General features: G+C 36.4%; 1 protein-coding gene across 1 annotated transcript in view; it reads right to left on the reverse strand.

The window, feature by feature from the left end:
* LOC111749251 (natural killer cells antigen CD94-like) overlaps positions 1-21,530 on the reverse strand; it is a 62,278-nt gene that overhangs the window by 33,331 nt on the left and 7,417 nt on the right. The gene's annotated exons all lie outside the window — the stretch shown is intronic.

Here is a 21,530-nt window from a genome sequence, read left to right on the forward strand (position 1 = left end):
TCCCCCAGAACAAATCATCCAATATAAATGCAGGATCAATCTTAGGTGATTCCGCATTAACATCAGCACACCCCCAAAGAGTGTTGTTTAATTACAATGGTATAATGAGTCAAATTCTAAATCGGGGTGATCTTTGGATATCACAATACAAATGGCCAATTTTTGAATAAACAGTTTGAACCATTGTGTCATTAATATTTGGCATTCTCTATTTCCGTGATAGAATTAAGTTGATCACCATTTAAGCACATAAGTTTTCTTCTTTTTCAGAATTTAGCGGTACCTCTATCAAAAACAACTCTTTAAGCCTGTTGGAAGAGCATTACAAAATGTTTTCTAGATTAGAGTACAATCAGAAAATTAAAATCAATGTGGAAATACAGGCACATGGCTAGCCTAACAACGTCCACTGCATTTATGCCTATTTCTCTTAAAGCTCTGCCCTGATACTAGTCATGTCCCTGAGATATCTTTCCTGGACACGTAATATCTGTATAATCTTATTGGGGGAACACATACCTGCCATGAGCAATGATGCTCCAAGGCTGATGCAGGGAAGGCCCAGATGAGTATTGTCTGGAGAAGAGTGCCGCTGGAAGAGAGAGTTGAGCTGGAGGCTATGGAATTCAAAGGTGCAGATGAGGAAATTTAAAAAGAAAAATTGCATATTTAAATAATGTTTTTGATCATCTGTTGGTGAGCCACATATGTGTAGTATGAGCAAGGAGCTGTAAAATGACCAGCTTCTAAAATGTTCCGGATGTCACAAAACAGGAAATTCTCACTGTACTTTTGTAAAACGAACCCTACGATTAGCACCAGAGAAGTGAGAGGGAGTCTTTTTTTATATGTTTTAACATCATGGTTATCTAGAAAATGTATTTGGAAAATACCAAAAAAATAGACAAAGGTAAATCTATTTAGAATAATATATCTACACAGGCTTGTATTTTAATAATAATAAAGATTCACTTTGTGTAAAATACTATTTAAATCATTTTACACATACTAATTCATCACTCTTAAAATGACTTGATGAGGAATATACTAAGACCCTTGGTAGCTGAGAAAATTGAGGTCCAGTGGGGCCAAGTAATTTGTCCAAGGCGCTTAAATTTGAAACCCAGGCAGTCCTGCTCCAGAGCACAAGTGCCATATATTTCAAACCAAGCCCAGCGCTCTGTGTCTATATTTTCTGCAGATTTTTATCTCTTTTCTTTTGGACAAAGTGGTTGGTTTAACTACTTCTCATTTCTGTGTTTCCCATCTCTGCCTCATTTAGATCAGCCAGGAGAGGCAAAGGTCAAAAAAGTAGAACCAGAACATCTTCTCATTACTCTTACAGGTTCACACCCATATACACATGTACACACACACACACACATACTTGGAGGTCAAAAAGTTAGAATCAGATTGTATTCCCATTTATGAATTTATTTATTTATTTCTTATTAGAATTCACTAAAAAGAAAAGATTTAAAAATCCACTCAGGATTTTTAATCTCCAACCCTATTGTAACTTTCTCATCATAAAACCTCTTTAAACTAATGGTAAGTCTCTGGATGGCACGAATGGTTTGTGCTCAACTACTGACCTAAAGGTTGGCTGTTCACACCTGCCAGCAGCACCGTGGAAAAGAGGCCTGGCACAAATACTACAGCCAAGAAAACCCTGTGGAGCACTTCTACTGTACAACACACGCAGTGGCCATAAATCACAATCCCCTTGACAGCAAGGGTCTTCTTTTTTTTTTTTTTTTTTGGTGTTAAGGGAATAAAATGGTATAAAAACCAAGTATGAAAGGATGGAGGAGTCAAGAACAGTATAGCGACAACAAATATTAGTGTCTTAGAATGTAAACACTCAGTAAATGTTTGCTCTTATTGTGCAGAATAAGAAAAATGAAACTCAAGTATCTGAAGATTAGAACCAAAACCAAATTGATTTGTCCTTCAAACCCCAGGACACTTTTTTTAAATACTTGTGTTTGCTTTCTGTCTTCTCTTTCTGGAAGGGAATCACCATGAGTTCAGAGATATATGTTTTTTTCAGTCTTTTATACCAAAGAGCTAGAAGAGTATGTGGTACATGGTAGAAACTCAATAAATGCTTGATAAGAGAATGAATACATGAATGAATGGTACAAAATATGACACTGGAAAAAAAAGTTTTTTTTTTTTGAGAAATTACCTGTCTGAGTAATGTTACCGAGACTTGAGATTTACCCTACACTTATGTTCATCCATTACGTTTACATCAATTTTTTTAAGAGCAAGAGAGACTCAAAGAACACTAGATATTATTTGAGAGCTATGAAAATGATAGACTGTTAATAACTTCAAAAAAAAATTGAATTTTTTAAGGACTATGTCGCTATGAGTTGGAATCAACTCGACAGCACTGGGGTTTTTTAAGGACTATGCAGGGGGCAAAAAATAACCATTAAAAGCTATAATCAATACCCTCAGAGATAAACATTCAGTTAAACCAGAAACACGTGTAGTCAGCATGGAAGCCAAGTAAAGTAAGGTTACGTCTGAGAAATGGTCAATGGTGACTTAGCAAAGTGAAGGTTATTATGACTTGACTGAAAACCATTTTGGTTGGAATTCTTATCGTTATCTCCTCTAACTCTCCCTGTAATGCTATTAAGTAGTTACTATTAGTAGTCCTATAATAAACAAGAGAAAGAAAAAAGAAGATAAAATTAAAATATAGCCATTTGAAATTGAGAAAATTTCCAACAACTAAAAGGATACTGGGCTTGATTAGCTTATTATACAAACAGAAAGTTCAAATGGCCAAAAAAAAGGGATTATTTTTCTTTTATATAAAAATAAATACATAGTTAATAAGATGTAGTTTGTCACTTATAAAAGATTACAAATTTTACTACTCTGCCTGTGAAAGCATAATACATAATACATGACATGTGGGTTTATAAATTGTTACCAACTATGGAAATGGAATTTAATATTTATAAATAGGAAAAAAGTTTCAAGTTCTAAGATTTCCAAATTGTTTATTCAAAACTGTGAAGGTGAAAAAAATTTTAAAAAACAAACATTCAACAAGTAAAAAGTTTCAGGTAAAGTATGATATGTTATAGAATATTATGTAGCCATTAAAATGAAAACTGAAATAATATTTAAAATATTGGAAAAATCTTGAGTTAAGTAAATGTTGGCTTTCACGTCTTATGTCTGTATTCTTTGAATCAAAATTTTTCTAAAATTTACTTGAAATAATGAGAAAGGTGGTATGATTATTTACAAGGATGAATTTTCATTGTGATTTACAATAACACATGATAATAATCATAATTGTAATAAAAAAGGAAGAGAAATTGTAAAATCTTATATATCAAAAAGAAGAAAAGTTACCTAATTGAGCACGTTATTTTTTTATGTTATATTCAGAAAGTGTCAAGAATACATAATTGTGTTAAGAACAATATTATTTTTTGAAAACTGCCTACAATATAAAGTTATTACAGAGAAATATTATTCACATTTTATATTTGCAATATGTAACATTCTAATTGCATAAATATGTAAATATGAATCTACATTTTTCTGCAAATCCATAATAAATGACAGCTTTAGAATAAACCAGAAATAATTTTAGAAGTAAAGTTATTAATCTTTTTAAATGATATATTTGTATATATATGTATTTGTATATAAATGTATATGTGTATATAAGTATATTATATATGTATACACACACACACACACGTATATTAGAGCACAGTTGTTACGAGATTTGCTGCTAACCAAAAGGTTGAGAATTCAAATCCATCAGTCACGCCTTGCAAACACTATGCAGCACTTCTACTCTGTCCTGTAAAGTTGCTATGAGTCAGAATCAACTCAATGGCAATAGGTGTGGTTTTGGTCTTACATATATATATGTGTGTGTGTGTATATATGTAGTATACGTATACATTCAAATCAATATAAAAACGGTTAGAAAATTCATCCAAATATTATTTTTGATAGATCTATTGATATAATTTCTTTTTCCCTTTTTCGAACTTTCTAACTTTATGATAAGTCATCAACCCTGACACAGAACATCTACCAAGCGTGGGCTGTGTGGCTGTTGCAACCCTACAGTCATTGCCAGCTAACTGAGCCTGAGACCTGGGGAGGTTCTTGATTGCCACCTCTTGAGGTAAAGTGCTTAATTCCATATAGTCCAGTTTCTACATGTGTGGATTAATATTAAAAAAAAACATTAAAAAGAAAATACACAGACAAGCGGCATTACGATTCGAACAATTTTTTTCTAATTGATTTTATTTTTGTTGCTGTCACACAATTACAAAAAGTCATTTTATCAATATGTAACAAGAACCAGAATATCACTCACACACTTAGGTATTTACACTAGTGGAAATCTCTCCTAAAGAATTAGTTCAATACTTAGATATTCAAAAGGTTGATTGCACAAAGTGCTCATCACTGTGCTATTGATATCAGTTAAAATACGGAGGCAAACAACTACTCAAATGATAGGGCTATTGCCCAAAATGCCTATAATCATGTGTGGCCAGTAAATGGTGAAAATGAAATTAAAGTAGTAAAATAGAAACATCATAATGATAAAATGCTAAATGAAAAAAAAATTTGAACACGTGATGATGGCAGGTGTGTTTTTGAAAATTATATAAATAAGACAGCCACAAATTCATAGAAGGGGTGAATCCATGATTAACTTTCTTTATTTCTCAAATTATCAGTATTGGGATTCTGATATCTTACAGAGAATAAATGTGGTAAATAAAATCACTTTATGTAATATATATTTACTCACTTGAAAAACATTTAATTTCTGCATCTAAGACCATGTTGAAGGTGGTGTGATTTTTAAAAGTGCTAATCTGCATTTTAAGGATTAAAGATTATATTTGTGTTTATTTATGTGGAAAAGTCTGCATGTGCAGTTGCAGTGTTTAATTTAATACATATTTTAGGCATCGTTTTAAAATATGAAGTAAAATCAAACAAACATGAAAAAGCCATATACCCATAGGTCCAAAACACTTGATCCCTTTGGTTCCAGATCCTTCAGGCATTCTTCTCCACCGCTGGGATGAACTTTGAAGTCGCAACTCAGAGTAAGTCACCCTTTCTTCTCTCATTTCTGCAAAACAGAAATATATTGAAGACAACACAAGAGTTTTTTTTTTATAAATTCATGGAGCAAAAGAATTCCATCACTGAAATAGAGGGTGCATAAAGAGATCCAGTTACAATTAAACTTTGAACGATTTGGAACCTATTTCACGTAAGGCAATATCTTTAAAAACAGGAAATCATTGGAACACAAAAAAGATTTAGAAAATAAGTTGTTATGGGATATGATTTTGGAACTATTACTCAATTAATTTTTTTTTTAAATTACATATTACAGTGACAAATTTATGGCACACGTTGAATTCTTTGATACTCACCGCATAATGAAGAAAAGCCAAACTCTCTGCCTGCTGTGGGAAGTTCTCCCAGTTTCACAAAATCTACCTTCTTTTACGCCTTTATATTCCATGACTTCTACCTCCATGTTCACGGGGACACCTAGATTACCTCTTCAATCGTGACCTATTCTTAAGAACCTTTGTGCTGTCAAGCAAGCATGTCTCTTTTTCTAGTGTGTATGTTTTTTCTGCTGTATTGCCCCATCATTATCAGGTAATTATTTAAAGTACGACTCAAATTCTACCTCTTTCAAGAAAACTTTCCAAACTTTTGGATAAGAATCCATCTCTTCTTAAAAAAAATTTTTTTTTTCTCAAGTACTCATCTTGCTGTTTTCTATGTCAACTAGTCATCACCTTCTGCTTAGTTTTGTGCAATTGTCTCCACACTATGACACACTAGGATGGCAGAAGTCATGTAGTAATAATTTTGTAATTGTCACAATTGCTTATTAGGTTCATTTGTACCTGTTATGATCCTGAAAACTTGAATTTTACATCAAAGTAAATATTTAATATGTTAAATATGTCCTACATCAAAAGAAAGTTTAAAAGTATTTCAAGGCTTGAGAATAATTTTGGGACTTCAACGGTTCATAGCTATTGCATGTATTACTGAAAATCTAAGTCTAATAGAGGGTATTCTGTACGTTTTCCTATTGGAATACTTGGTTTGATCATTTTCTTCAAAGCTCTTTCTATATAGATGTTAAGTGTTCACTTTAAAAATGTCCTGTTCATGAGGAGAGAGAGGGGAGGGAACTACTGTGCTCTTTCATCAGAGGGAGAGCAATTAGGAATGTATAGCAAGGTGTATGTAAATTTTTGTATGAGAGACTGACCTGATTTGTAAATTTTCACTTAAAGCACAATAAAAATTAATTAAAAAAAAAAGTCCTGTTGATCTCATTTCTAAAGGTTATCATACTGAAGTTCAATATTGTCAAATCTGTTCTAGTCTCCCTATCATCTACCTACGGTCAGCAGTTTGAATTCAGCAGCTGCACCTTGGAAACCATATGGGACAGTTCTACTCTGTCTTATAGGATCATTGTGAGTTGAAATCAGCTCGATGGCAATGAGATTGGTTTGGTTAGGTTTTGGATAGTACTGGCTCAAGGATAGATCAACAGACCAGAAGAGAGACCAGAAATAGACTGCCAAATGTATGGTAACCTTGATTTTGAAAAAACATCACTGCAATTCAGTGGGGGAAAATAATGATCTTTTCATTAAATGATGCTTAATAAAATAAAAGTAATTTTGATCTTTAATCTTCACATCATAAGCATACAAATATTAACTTGAAATATCAGTTCCAAAAGAAAACATATATCTTCATGACTGTGTGAATAGAAAGACATTTCCAAATCAAAACCAAAAGAAAACAAAAAAAAAAAGAGGAGGGAAAGAGGAGTAAAACAGAAAGTATAAATTAATTAGACTTTATTAAATTTACAAGATCTACCCTGAAGTATAATGTTGTCAGTGATAGGATAATATCTATATCTCTACAAGGAAAACCAATTAATATGACTACTATTCAAAGTTATGCACCAACCACTATGTCAAAGATGAAGAAATTGAAGATTTTTATCAAATTCTAGGTCTGAAATTGATCAAACATGCCATTAAATGCCTTGATAAGAGGCGGAGCCAAGATGCCAGAATAGACAGACTTCTGGCAAGCCATCTTTACAACAAAGACCTGAAAAAACAAGTGAAATGAATATATTTGTGGAGAGCTGGGAGTCCTGAGCATCAAAGGCAAGCTTAGACAACGAACTGAGGGGCAGAGGGAGGAAGAGACTATTCAGAAATGGAGAGGATTTACCGGACCTGAATCACAGGGAGCCCTCAGGCACCATTCCCAGAGCGGTGGTGGCGGGGTGGTACTAGTGTTCAGCCGCAGTTTCCTCAGGGAGAAGCAGCCAGCCACACAGCCTACTCACACCTCTGGAACCTGAGGAGAACGACACTCTTAGCAAAAGCTAAGTACTTGTGGCTTCAACAACTGAATCCCTGGGCCTGAGATAGACCCTGATGAGCACCTAGACCCATCCTCCTGGCCTTGCGGAAGGAAAAAATTTGCAAATGGAGGGAAAAAAAAATTTGCTAGCTCCATAGGACAGAAGCGTGGACCTTGAGCACCTTTCTCTTCTGCATGGCCCTGTGTGGGCCTATTTCGGGAGAATAGGCCCTCGTTGGCAGACTCCAACCATTTCAGCTGTGCAGTGGAGAGGTGGGTGTTTGACATTTGACATTGCTTTGCCTATTAAACGAGGCTCTCACCTACCCACGTCAGGGACCTAAGGACTTGTAGCTCCACTCAGGTCACTCAGCCACCTGTAACAGGGGTCCAAAGATAACTGTACCTCCCAGTCCTTACAACCAAAAACTTTGGGTGCCCATGGTCCGTCTGCAGAACCCACCCACCTGCACACTCTAGGGAATAGGGATGCGCTTTCCTCAGAGACACTCGGGGGTTGGTTGTCAGCCCCCTGCCTTGTTCAGAACATGACCCCCTGCTGCAATCAGATACTGGTATATATGCAATCACCCATGCCCCTCTAAGACTGTAGGACAGAGCCTGTACAACACACTTGATGATCAGCTACCTGGAAACCTGAGCTGAATTCATACCAGAAAACTGAATGGACTCCTAGACTGATATACCTGAAAACAGCTCTAGCCATCTGGGGACAGGACATCAGAGCTCCAAAGGCAAAAATAATCAAGCTAGCTCACTCAAGCAACCCATAAGGGTATGCCAGAACAAACAAAGCAAGCAGCTATGACACAGTAAGCAAGCATAAACTAACACAATAACTTTTGATGGCTCGGAGACAAAGTCAATATCAAGTCACATAAGGAAACAGGCCATGATCACCTCAACAGACCCTCAAAACAAAGAATCCAGGGATCTTCTAGATGAAAGTGCATTCCTGGAATTACCAGATGCACAATACAAAAGTTTAATACACAGAAACCTTCAAGAAAAATTATGAAGGAAATGAGACAATACACAGACCAAGCCAAGGAACACACAGATAAAAAAAATTGAAGAAATTAGAAAGGTTATTCAGGAACATAATGAAAAGTTTAATTAGCTGGAAAAATCCATAGACAGGCAGAAATCAGAAATTCAGAAGATTAACAATAAAATTACAGAATTAGAAAACTGAATAGAAAGTCAAGAAGCAGAAATGAGCAAGTAGAAGCTGGAATTTCGGAACTCGAAGATAAATCACTTGACACTAATATATTTGAAGAAAAATCAGATAAAAGATTCTTAAAAAATGAAGAAATCTTAAGAATCATGTGGGACTCTATCAAGAGAAATAACCTACGAGTGATTGGAGTACCAGAACGGGGAGGGATAACGGAAACTACAGAGATAATTGTTGAAGATTTGTTAGCAGAAATCTTCCCTGGTATCGTGAAAGATGAGAAGATATCTCTCCAAGATGCTCATCAAACTCCACATAAGGTAGAACTTAAAAGAAAGTCACCAAAACATATTATAATCAAACTTGCCAAAACCAAAGTTAAAGACAGAAGTATAAGAACAGCGAGGGATAAACGAAAAGTCACCTACAAAGGAGAGCCAATAAGAATAAACTCAGACTACTCGGCAGAAACCATGCAGGCAAGAAGGCAATGGGATGACATATTTAAAAAATTGAAGGAAAAGAAGTTGCCTGCCAAGAATCATATACCCAGCAAAACTGTCTCTTAAATATGAAGGTGAAATTAAGACATTTCCAGATAAACACAAGTTTAGGGAATTTGTAAAAACCAAACCAATACTACAAGGAATACTAAAGGGAATTCTTTGTTTAGAAGGTCAATAATCGCAGGTATCAACCCAAGACTAGAACACTGGACAGAGCAATCAGATGTCAACCCAGACAGGGAAATCGCAAAATAAATCAAGATAAAAAAACGCTCACAACAGGGAAACAATGATGTCGTTATGTAAAAGAAGACAACATTAAAACAATAAAGAGGAACTAAGAAATGTAGTCATAGATCTTTCATATGGAGTGGAAGACAAGGTGATATAAAGAAAGAAAAGTTAGGTTTAAACTCAGAAATACAGGGGTAAATATTAAGGTAACCACAAAGGAGGCTAACTATCCTACTCTTCAAAATAAAATACAAGAAAAAAATAGAGACTAAGTAGAAACAAAATCAACAACACTGAATAAGAGGAAAAGACAATATAAAAACTAAACTACTCAGCAATTACTCTCCCCCAATGAGACAGCCTGCTTCCTCCCTCTACTCTCTCTTTTCTTGTCCATTTCACCAGCTTCTACCCCCCTCTACTGTCTCATCTCCACTCCAGTCATGAGATGCCAACAAAGTCTGAAGTGTCCACCGGTTCCAAAAAGCTCACTCCTCACTAGCATCCATCTCCAACGCATCGTCCAGTCCAATCCATGTCTGAAGAGTTGGCTTTGGGAATGATTCCTGTCCTGGGTCAAAAGAGGGTCTGGGGGCCATGACCACTGGGGTCATCTAAGTCTGGTCTTTTTACAAGAATTTGGGGTCTACATCACACTGATCTGCTCCTTCAGGGATTTTCAGTGTGTTCCTTGTCAGGACACTCACTGGTTGTAGCTGGGCACCGCTAGTTCTTCTGGTCTCAGGCTGATATAGTCTCTGGTTCATGTGGCCCTTTCTGTCTCCTGGGCTCATAATTACCTTGTGTCCTTGGTGTTCATTCTCCTTTGATGCAGGTGGGTTGAGACCAGTTGATCCATTTTAGATGGCTGCTTGCTAGAGTTTTAAGACCCCAGATGCCACTCTTTAAAGTGGGATGCAGAATATTTTCTTAATAGATTTTATTATGCCAATTGATTTAGATGTCCCCTGAAATCATGGTCCCCAAACCGTTGCCCCTGTTACACTGCTCTTCAAAGCATTCAGTTTATTCAGGAAACGTCTTTGCTTTTGGTTTAGTCCAATTGTGCTCACCTCCCCTGTATTGTGTGTTGTCTTTTCCTTCACCTAAAGTAGTTCTTATCTACCATCTAATTAGTGAATACTCCCTTCCTTCCTCCCGCCTCTTGTAACCACAAAAAGAATGTTTTCTTCTCTGTTTAAACTATTTCTCGAGTTCTTATAATAGTGGTCTTATACAATATTTGTCCTTTTGCAACTGACTAATTTCACTCAGCATAATGCCTTCCAGATTCCTCCATGTCATGAAATGTTTCACAGATTCAATGCTATTCTTTATCAATGTGTAGTATTCCATTGTGTAAATATACCATAATTTATTTACCCATTCATCTGTTGACGGGCACCTTGGTTGCTTCCTTCTTTTTGCTATTGTAAACAGTGCTGCAATGATCATGGGTTTGCATATATCTGTTCATGTAAAGGCTCTTATTTCTCTAGGATATATTCCAAGGAGTGGGATTGCTAGATCATATGATAGTTCTATCTAGGTTTTTAAGGAAGGGCCAAATCGATTTCCAAAGTGGTTGTACCATTTCACATTCCCACCAGCAGTGTGTAAATATTCCAATCTCTCCACAGCCTCTCCAACATTTATTATTTTGTGTTTTTTGGATTAATGTCAGCCTTGTTGGAGTGAGATGAAATCTCATTGTAGTTTTGATGTGCTTTTTTGTAACGGCTAATGATCGTGAGCATTTCCTCATGTCTCTGTTAGCTACCTGAATGTCTTCTTGTGAAGTGTCGAGTCATATCTTTTGCCCATTTTTTTTAATTGGGTTATTTGTCTTTTTGTAATTGAGTTTTGCAGTATTGTGTGTATTTTAGAGGTCAGGCTCTGATCAGAAATGTCATAGCTAAAAAGTTTTCTCCAGTCTGTAGGTAATCTTTTTACTCTTTTGGTGAAGTCTTTGAATGAGCAGAGCTGTTTGATTTTTAGTAGCTCCCAGCTATCTAGTTTTTCTTCTGCATTCTTAATAATGTTTTGTATACTGTTTATGCCATGTATTAAGGCTCCTAATGTTGTCCCTATTTTTTCTTCAAGGATTTTTATAGTTTTAGATTTAGGTCTTTGATCCATTTGGAGCTCGTTTCAGTGTATGGAATGAGATATGGGTCTTGTTTCATTGTTTTGCAGGTAGATTTACAGCTATGCCAGCACCATGTGTTAAAAAGACTGTCTTTTTCCCCATTTAACTGACTTTGGGCCTTCGTCAAATTTCAGCTGCTCATAAGTGGATGGATTTATGTCCGGGTTCTCAGTTCTGTTCCATTGGTCTATGTGTCTGCTGTTGTACCAGAACCAGGCTGTTTTGACTACTGTGGCTGTATAATATGTTATAAAATTAGGTAGAGTAAGTTCTCCCACTTTGTTCTTCTTTTTCAGTAATGCTTTGCTTATCTGGGGCCTCTTTCCCTTTCATATGAAGTTGGTGATTTGTTTCTCCATCTCATTAAAAAATGTCATTGTAATTTGTATCGGAATTGCATTAAATCTATAGATCGCTTTTGGTAGAATTGACAGTTTTATAATGTTAAGTCTTCCTATCCATGAGCAAGGTGTGTTTTTCCACTTACGTAGGTCTTTTTTGGTTTCTTGCAGAAGTGTTTTGTACTTTTCTTTGTATAAGTCTTTTACATCTCTGGTAAGATTTATTCCTAAGTATTTTATCTTCTTGGGGGCTACTGTAAATGGCATTGATTTGGTGATTCCCTCGTCGATGTTCTTTTTGTTGGTGTAGAGGATTCCAACTGATCTTTGTATGTTTATCTTGTATCTCAATACTCTACTGAACTCTTCTACTAGTTTCAGTAGTTTTCTTGAGGATTCCTTTAGGGTTTTCTGTGTATAAGATCATGTCATCTGCAAATAGAGATACTTTTACTTCTTCCTTGCCAATCTTGATAGCTTTTGTTTCTTTGTCTAGCCTAATTGCTCTGGCTAGGACTTCCAGCACAATGCTGAATAAAAGTGGTGATAAAAGGCATCCTTGTCTGGTTCCCGATCACAAGGGGAATGCTTTCAAGCTCCCTCCATTTAGGATGATGTTGGCTATTGGCTTTGTATAAATGCCCTTTATTGTATTGAGGAGTTTTCCCCCTATTCCTATTTTGGTGAGAGTTTTTATCATGAATGGGTGCTGAACTTTGTCAAATGCCTTTTCTGCATCAATTGATAAAATCATCTGATTCTTGTCTTTTGTTTTACTTATATGATGGATTACATTAATTGTTTTTCTAATGTTGAACCATCCCTGCATACCTGGTATGAATCCCACTTGGTCATGGTGAATTATTTTTTTGATATGTTGTTGAATTCTATTGGCTAGAATTTTGTTTAGGATTTTTGCATCTACGTCATGAGGGATATAAGTCTATAGTTTTCTTTTTTTTGTGGTGTCTTTAGCTTGTTTTGGTATCAGGGATATGGTGGCTTCATAGAATGAGTTAGGTAGTATTCCATCATTTTCTATGCTCTGAAAAACCTTTAGTAGTAGTGGTGTTAACTCTTCTCTGAAAGTTTGGTAGAACTCTGCAGTAAAGCCGTCTGGGCCAGGCCTTTTTTTTTTTTTATTGGAAGTTTTTTGATTACCTTTTCAATCCCTTCTTTTGTTGTGGGTGTATTTAGTTGTTCTACCTCTGTTTGTGTTAGTTTAGGTAGGTACTGTGTTTCTAGGAATTCATCCATTTCTTCTAGGTTTTCAAATTTGTTAGAGTATAATTTTTCATTGTAATCTGATAAGATTCTTTTAATTTCAGTTGGGTCTGTTGTAATATCGCCCATCTCATTTCCTTTTCAGATTATTTGCTTCCTGAGAATCATCCCCCTTATGTCCCTATTCTCTACAGCGTACAGGAGGGTGGGCTCTGCAGATGGACCATGGGCACCCAATGTTTTTGGTTATAAGGAGTGGGAGGTTCCATTTATCCTTGGAACACTCTCAAGGGTGGCCGGGTGACCTGAGTGGAGCCACCAGTCCTCAGGCCTCTGATGTGTGTAGGTGAGGATGCTGTTTAATAGGCAAAGCAATGTGAAACATCAAACACCCACCGCTCCGACACATAGCTGAGACAGTTGGAGTCTGCCAACAAGGGCCTATTCTCCTGAAATAGGCCCATAGAGTTCCATGCAGATGGGAAAAGTACTCAAATTCCACTGACTATTTATGCCTGGACAAGAGCCACTTCTGTCCTGAGCTCCCCTGGTTGGTGGAGCTGGCAAATTATTTTTTCCTCCAGTTGCAAATTTATTCCTTCTCCAAGTTCAGGAGGATGGCTCTAGGTGCTCAACAGGGCCTAGCCCACGCCCAGAGAAATCAAAAACTGAAGCCGGCTTGGGGAAGAGGGGGTGCAATAAAATATACACAAGTACTGCTATAGCTTTTGCCTACAGCGCCATTCTTGTCTGGTTCCGGAGGTGTGAGTATGCTGTGTGGCTGGCTGCTTCTCCCTGATGAAACTGTGGCTGAAAGCTAGTGGTAGCCCACTGCCACTACTCCTGGGAATGGTGGCTGATGGCTCCCCACAATTCAGGTCTGGTAACTCCTCTCCGCTTCTGAACCATCTCTTCCTCCCATTGCCTCTCATTCATTTTCTAAGCTTGCCTTTGATGTTCAGGGCCCCCGGCTTGTCTTAAATACTCATTTCACTTGTTTTTTACAGGACTTTGTTGTAAGAGGGCTCTCTGGAAGCATCTGTCTATTCTGCCAGGTTGGCTCCGCCTCTCCCATTCTCTTCTTTAATGACATTTTCAAAGGACTATCCCCCTTCCCCATACCACAGTCATGCAGTGGTAGGTTGGAGCAGGGGTTTTGTTCAATTTTTTTTTTTTTTTCTCTGATTACAGGTAATTTGAAGGTCGTGGTACTCTGTCTCCTGGAAATTTGAAAAGCCATGATTTCTGTGTGGTTTTATTTTCTTTATTTATTGATTTTACAGATTTTGGAGAAAAGGATATTCAGAATTAGGTGACCCTCTTTGTTCTGTGAGACTACAGGTTTAGCTACTATGCTATTTGTTTAAATTCTTTTACATCCTTACTCTAAAATCTGTTTTATGCTCTTAACAAGTAAATTCTCAACAAATAAACAGTCTAAAATATTAACATGAGATGACTGTGTTCTCAACGTGTTTTATTGGACCCTTTCTCTGTCATAGATTTCATTAAAAAAAAAAAAAAAAGTAGTCCATAATTGCTAAAAACAAATGCAAGTCTAACAATTATAACTCTGGACCAACTAAAAACATGTGAGAAGGAGGATCACTTTGTGTTTTACAATATAGGCTTTATGAAAAAAAAGTTTTTTTACTTAGTACATAGACGCCCTCCAAGAAAATGGTTAAAGAACCTCAGCAGGCAATTAGAAAATGTTGGAAGTCCTGGTTAGTACTATATGGAGGTGTTTTGCGGAAACCCTAGTGGCATAGTGGTTAAGAGCCATGGCTGCTAACCATAAAGGTTGACAGTTCAAATGTACCAGGAGCTCCTCGGGAACCATATGGGGCAGATCTACTCTGTCCTACAGAGTCACTATGAGTCGGAATTGACTTCACAGGAATGGGTTTAGTTTTTTTTTTTTTTTTGGAGTTGTTTTTTCGTAGTTCCTAGTAGATGATTTATGTCTCTATGTTCAATACCAATTTATCTCACAGATATGACATGACGCCATCCACATTTTATTCTATTTATCTTCAGTAATATTTCTGTCAGTTTTGTATGGCAATTAAATTGGATCTAATTTATATCTAAATTAGATCTAATTTAGATCTGACTTAGATATAAATTTAAAGTGGAGAAATTAAAAATCTCTATTTTATATTACTTAAAGACTAAAATAACACACACAAAAATAAATTGTATATATTTATTCACATATATTTATAATTACAAGCAAAATTTTAATAAATTGAATACTATAATATATAAAAAGATAGTATATAATGAACAAGTGGAGTTTATTCCAGGAATGAATGGTTGATTTGACATTGGCATATAAATTAATGTAATTTGCCGTATCAACAAATTCATAAAACAAAAAAAACATATGATCTAAATAGATGCAGAACAATAAATTGACAAAAACACCCTTGGATTCCTGATAAAAACTTACCAAAACAGGATTAGAAGGGAACTGCCTCAACCTTGTAAAGGTCATCTACAAAATCCTACAGTTAAGATAAAATGTGAAGATAAAAAAGTGACTCTTTTTGTTCAAGAATAAGACTATGATTTCTACTTTCACTACTGTATTCAAGCTTGTATTGAATGTTCTAGTCACTGTGATCAGGCAAGAAAAAGAAATAAAAGGAATTCAGTTTTGAAAAGAAACATGGAAAGCTGTCTTTTCTCATGGGTAATATAATCACCTATGTTGAAAATCAAATGGAAGCTACAGAAATGCTACTAGAGCTAATAAGTGAGTTTAAAAAGGTTGAAACATAGAAGATAAATACAAAAATCAACTGTATATACACTTGCAATCAAAAATTGAAATAAAAAACATATAATCTATAATAGTATCAAATCAATGCAGTACTTAGCAAAACCTCATAAAAATGTAAAAGGCTGCATATTATTAAAAATTCCATAATATTGCTGAGAAAAATTTGAGAATATTGAGGTAAAAGATATATACATTATTAAAGAGTCAGAAGACTCAGCATTGTTGATATGGCAATTCTTCCAACACAGATCTATAGATCTAATGCAATTCCAACTAAAATCCCAGAAGGTTTTTTTTTTTGTTGTTGTTGTTGTTGATTGACAACATAATTTTGAAATTCATATAGAATACAAAATACAACAACAGCCAAAACAACTTAAAAATTAACAAAGCTGGAGGGTGATTACTACTAGACTTCAAGATTTTTATACAGCTTTTTTTTTTTTTCAGAGTATTCAGAACAGTGTGCTCTCCACGCAAAATGAGACAAACAGATCTATAAAACAAAATAGGGAGCACAGAAACAGATCCATACGTATATGGAAAATTGATTCTTGACAAAGGTGCATAGGCATTTAAGTGGAGTGAGGATAATATTTTTAACAAATGGCATGAGAAATATAGATATACAAAAAACAAGAACAAAAAAAGTCTTTGATTTACCCCTTACAACAAATAGGTCAAATAATTCAAAGTAAATCATGGATCTAAATGCACAATCTAACTGTAAATCTTCTACAAGAAAACAAAGAAGAAAAAATTTGTGGCCTTGATTTAGCCAAAGCTTTCTTAGAAATGATGTGAGAAGCATGATTTATAAATGAACAAACTGATAAAGTGGACTTTGTCAAGATTTAAAACTTCTGCTCTTTGAAAGACACTGCTAAGAGAATGAGAAGACAAGCCTCAGACTGGGAGAAAATTTTTCAAAACATCTGCCTGATAAAGGACTTGTACACAGAATACACAAAAATGATCACAACTCAATAAGAAAGTAAAAACAATAAAACTGGCAACTTATTTGAACAGAAAAGTTACCAAGAAAGAGGTAAACATGGCAAATAAGCAAATAACTAGATATTCAAAAACATAACTCATTAGAGAAATGCAAATTAAATACACAATGAATGACTACTGCACACTTATTAGAACGGCTAAAAGTATAAAGATCATTCCAATGCTGGCCAAGATGTGGAGGAAGTGAGCTCTCAAACACTGCTAGTGGGAATATAAAATGGAACACTCCCTTGGGAAAACAGTTTGACAGGTTTTTAAAAATGTAAACATTCACCACCGTATGATCCAACCATTCTACTCCTAGAAAATTATTTTTATCCAAGAGAAAAGAAGATCTATGTCCAAACACAGTCTTGTGAGTGAATACACATAGTAACTTTACTAGTAATAACCACAAAATGGAAACAACCCAAATGTCTATCAAACAGGGAATGGATGAATTGTGTTCTACCCATAAAATGGAACGCTATTCACCAATAAGAAGAAATCAATTACTGATATGCATAACAACACAAATTGATCTGAAAATAATTATGTTTGGCTAAAAAATCCAAACAAAAGATGTACAAACTGCATGGTTCTATATATATAAATTTTATATATATATATATATATACTCACAAAGCTTCAGAAAATGAAAATCTATGCTAACAAAATGGCACACAATGGTCATCTGTGTGGGTAGGAGCCAGACGAAAGTATTACTTGGGGTAACTGGGAGAATTTCTGGGGTGATGTATATGTTATCTACAGTGATGAATGTGATGTGTGAGAGTTTCACAAGCGTAGGAGTCCTGGTGGCACAGTGGATAAAGTGCTTAGCTACAAACTGAAAGGTCCTGCTCCATGGGAGAAAGAAGTAGCAGTCTGCTTCCGGAAAGTTTACAGCCTTGGGAAGCCTAGGGGGCAGTTCTAATCTGTCCTATATGGTTACTGTGAGTTGGAATCAACTTGACCAAAACGGGTTTGGATTTTTTTTTTTTTTTAGTATGTGTTGGAGAGGAAAAGGAGCAATGCAAACTCACATAAACTGCTGGTGAGATTATAAATTTTCCCAAGCAACTTGGAATAAAGAAGCCTCACTCTCATTTATGACCTGTCCTCATAAGTGTCATCCCATAACTTTGGCCATATTCTATTGCTCACACAGATCAACCTTAACAGAATATGGATGATTATCATAAAAGGGTGTCCATAGCAGATTCAGGGACCAGTAGGGGCCATCTAGGGGGCTGAATATAGAAGCACAGCCTTGCCCACCAATTATATCTGTTCTTCCCACAGGCAAAATTCATTCATCCCCTTCTGCGGCCCCCAAAATTATCATCCTATTACATCATCAGCTCAAAGTTCAGAAACTCATGAGATCCAGGTGTGGACGAGGCTCATAATGTGTCATTCCTTAAGTTTATACAAATAAATAAACCACAAGCATTTATTATTTCTGAAGGACAGGAATCCTTAAACAGCTTAGAGGGAGGAATCTGGCTCAGGATCTTTTATTGCTGTCGGGAAGTCTGCTGGGCCATAGTCATCTGAAGGCTTCACTCTGGCTGGAGAGTCTGCTTCCAAGAAGACTCACTCACATGGCTCCTGGCAAGAGGCCTCAGTTCCTAGTGGCTTTCCATAGGAGGCTTCCATCCTTATCACACAGTCCCCTACACAGGGTGTCTCACAACTTGGTAACTGCCTTCCCCCAGATCAAGAGATCTAGGAGAAAGTAAAGAGGCAGAATTCACACTTTCTTTTACAACCTAGCCTCAGAAGGAACATGCCAAAATTTCTACTGTGTTCTATTGGTCATACAGATCCAACCTGATACCAAGTGAAAGGAAATTACATGAAGGCACAAACATCAGAAGGTGAGGAATATTGGTGAGATCTTGCAGCCTGGTTACTACAGACTCATAAACTAAGTCAAAACTGTTTTTTATACTGAAAAATGTGTAGGTCTGTTTACAACTGGCAAGAAATGACCCAGAAAAAGGAAAGGCAAAGCAGAGAATAGGATTGGTGATTTTATATGCTCATTTGTACATTTTGACAGAGGTTGGCAAGCTACAACCTATAGGTCAAATCTACCCTAAAACCATCTGTTTTTGTAAATCAAGTGTTTTGGAACACAACCACACCATTTATTTACATATTATCTATGACATCTTTAGCTAGGCAATGGCTGAACTGAGAAGTTGAAACAGAGACTAACCCACAAAGCTGAAAATGTTAACTATACAGCATTTGCACAAAACATTTTAACCCTTGTGCTATGGTATAAGGGGAAAAGATTCAAAACTATGGAAAAGGAAAAGGAGGTTTACGTGTTCCAAAGATTTCTCAGGGTTAGATAACTGAAAAGAATCATAAAACTCAGTAGATCATAGCTGGCTGAGGCTTTCAATGAATAATAATAATAATAATGGGATACACAAGAGAATTTATGTAAGCAGTGGGGCTCCAAAAGACATCCAGGAATAAGTTCCCAGGGTCTTTCTTATTTGTACAAAGACATATTTCAACTTTAGATTGAACTACTGATATCTGTGTGATAAAATACGATTTTAGGACAGCTCCCGCAGTTTCCTGAAAGCTTTACTCCATCCATGTCATTAAGGTCGACTCTACTTTGAGGGGGCAGCTCTTCCTCAGTCATCTTTTGAGTACCTTCCAACCTGGGGGACTCTACTTATAGTACAATATCAGACAGTGTTCCGCTGCTGCTACTCATAAGGTTTTCACCGGCCAATGCTTTTCAGAAGTAGACTGCTGGGTCCTTCTTCCTAGTCTGTCTTAGTCTGGAAGCTTAGCTGGAACCTGTGCTCCATGGGTGACCCTGCTGTACCTGAACACCCATGGCATAGCTTCCAGCATCACGGCAACAGGCAAGCCCCCACAGTACGATAAACTGACAGACACGTGTTTTATTGACTATGCAAAGGCATTCGACTGTGTGGATCATAACAAATTATGGATAATGTTGCAAAGAATGGGAATTCTAGAACACTTAATTGTGCTCATGAGGGACATTTACATTGATCAAGAGGCAGTTGTTCAGACAGAACAAGGGATACTGAATGATTTAAAGTCAGGGAAGGTGTGTGTCAGGGTTGTATTCTTTTGCCATAACTACTCAATCTGTATGGTGAGCAAATAACACGAGAAGGTGGACGATATGAAGAAGAACAGGGCATCAGGATTGGAGGAAGACTCATAAACAAGCTGCGTTATACAGATGAAACAACCTTGCTTGCTGAAAGTGAAAAGGACTTGAAGTACTTACTAATGAAAATCAAAGACCACAGCCTTCAGTATGGATTGTACCTCAATATAAAGAAAACAAAAATCCTCACAACTGGACTAATGAACAATATCATGATAAATGGAGAAAAGATTGAAGTTGTCAAGGATTTCATTTTACTTGGTCCACAATCAACAGCCATGGAAGCAGCAGTCGGGAAATCAAAAGACACATTGCATTGGGTAAATCTGCTTCAAAGGACCTCTTTAAAGCGTTCAAAAGCAAAGATGTCACCTGCAAGACTAAGGTGCGCCTGACCCAAGCCGTGGTATTTTCAATCGCATCATATGCATATGAAAGCTGGACAATGGATAAGGAAGACCAAAGAAGAATTGACACCTTTGAATTCTGGTGTTGGCGAAGAATATTGAATATACCATGGACCGCCAAAAGAACGAACAAATCTGTCTGAGAAGTAGTACAACCAGAATGCTCCTTAGAAGTAATGATGGCAAGACTGTGTCTTACATACTTTGGACATGTTGTCAGGAGGGATCAGTCCCTGGAGAAGGACATCATGCTGGGCAGAGTACAGGGTCAGCTGAAAAGCGGAAGACCCTCAACAAGGTGGATTGACACAGTGGCTGCAACAATGAGCTCAAGCATAACAACAATTATAAGGATGGCGCAGGACTGGGCAGTGTTTTATTCTGTTGTGCATATGGTCACTATGAGTTGGAACTGACCCACGACACCTAACAACAAGAAGCAGCAGTTTCCAACAGTCTTTCACGCCCATCTAGTCAGGTAGTGAAGAGCGGATGTCTAATCAGTTGTCTCAAGTACAAGCTATGCACACTATAAATTGGTTAGTTAGTCAGTCCACTGCCCTTGTATTGACCAGGAATAAGAGAACAATTTTTGGAATCCCTAAAGATAAGCAGAGAGCTGCCCCAGTCCATATAGGTCAAATAACTCCATCCTTCTCAGGCATACTATGTGAGGTTGCAGATGTCATTATGGCGGAGCTAAGAATTAATACACTAGAAAAAATGAATTTCTTGTCAGAGCATATGGGATTTAAATTATCAGCTATCTAATCAGGATTCAAAAGGCACTGATTAAATTTAATAAGCTAAGAAATAAAAGTTACTTTTTTTTAGGGGCATGTTAGCAGCGGGTTTTTTGGTTGTTGTTGGTGTTATGAATTGAATTGTGTACCCCAAAAATATGCATTGTAAATTCTAACCTCTATGCCTATGGTTTTAATCCCATTTGAGAATGACTTTTCTTTGCTATGTTAATGAGACAGGATTAGTGTAAGGTATAGCCTGAGTCAATCCCTTTTGAGATCTAAAAGGTTAAATAAGCAAACTAGTAAGCAGA

Source organism: Loxodonta africana, chromosome 4, assembly GCF_030014295.1.
Source record: "Loxodonta africana isolate mLoxAfr1 chromosome 4, mLoxAfr1.hap2, whole genome shotgun sequence".
NCBI classification, from domain to species: Eukaryota; Metazoa; Chordata; class Mammalia; order Proboscidea; family Elephantidae; genus Loxodonta; species Loxodonta africana.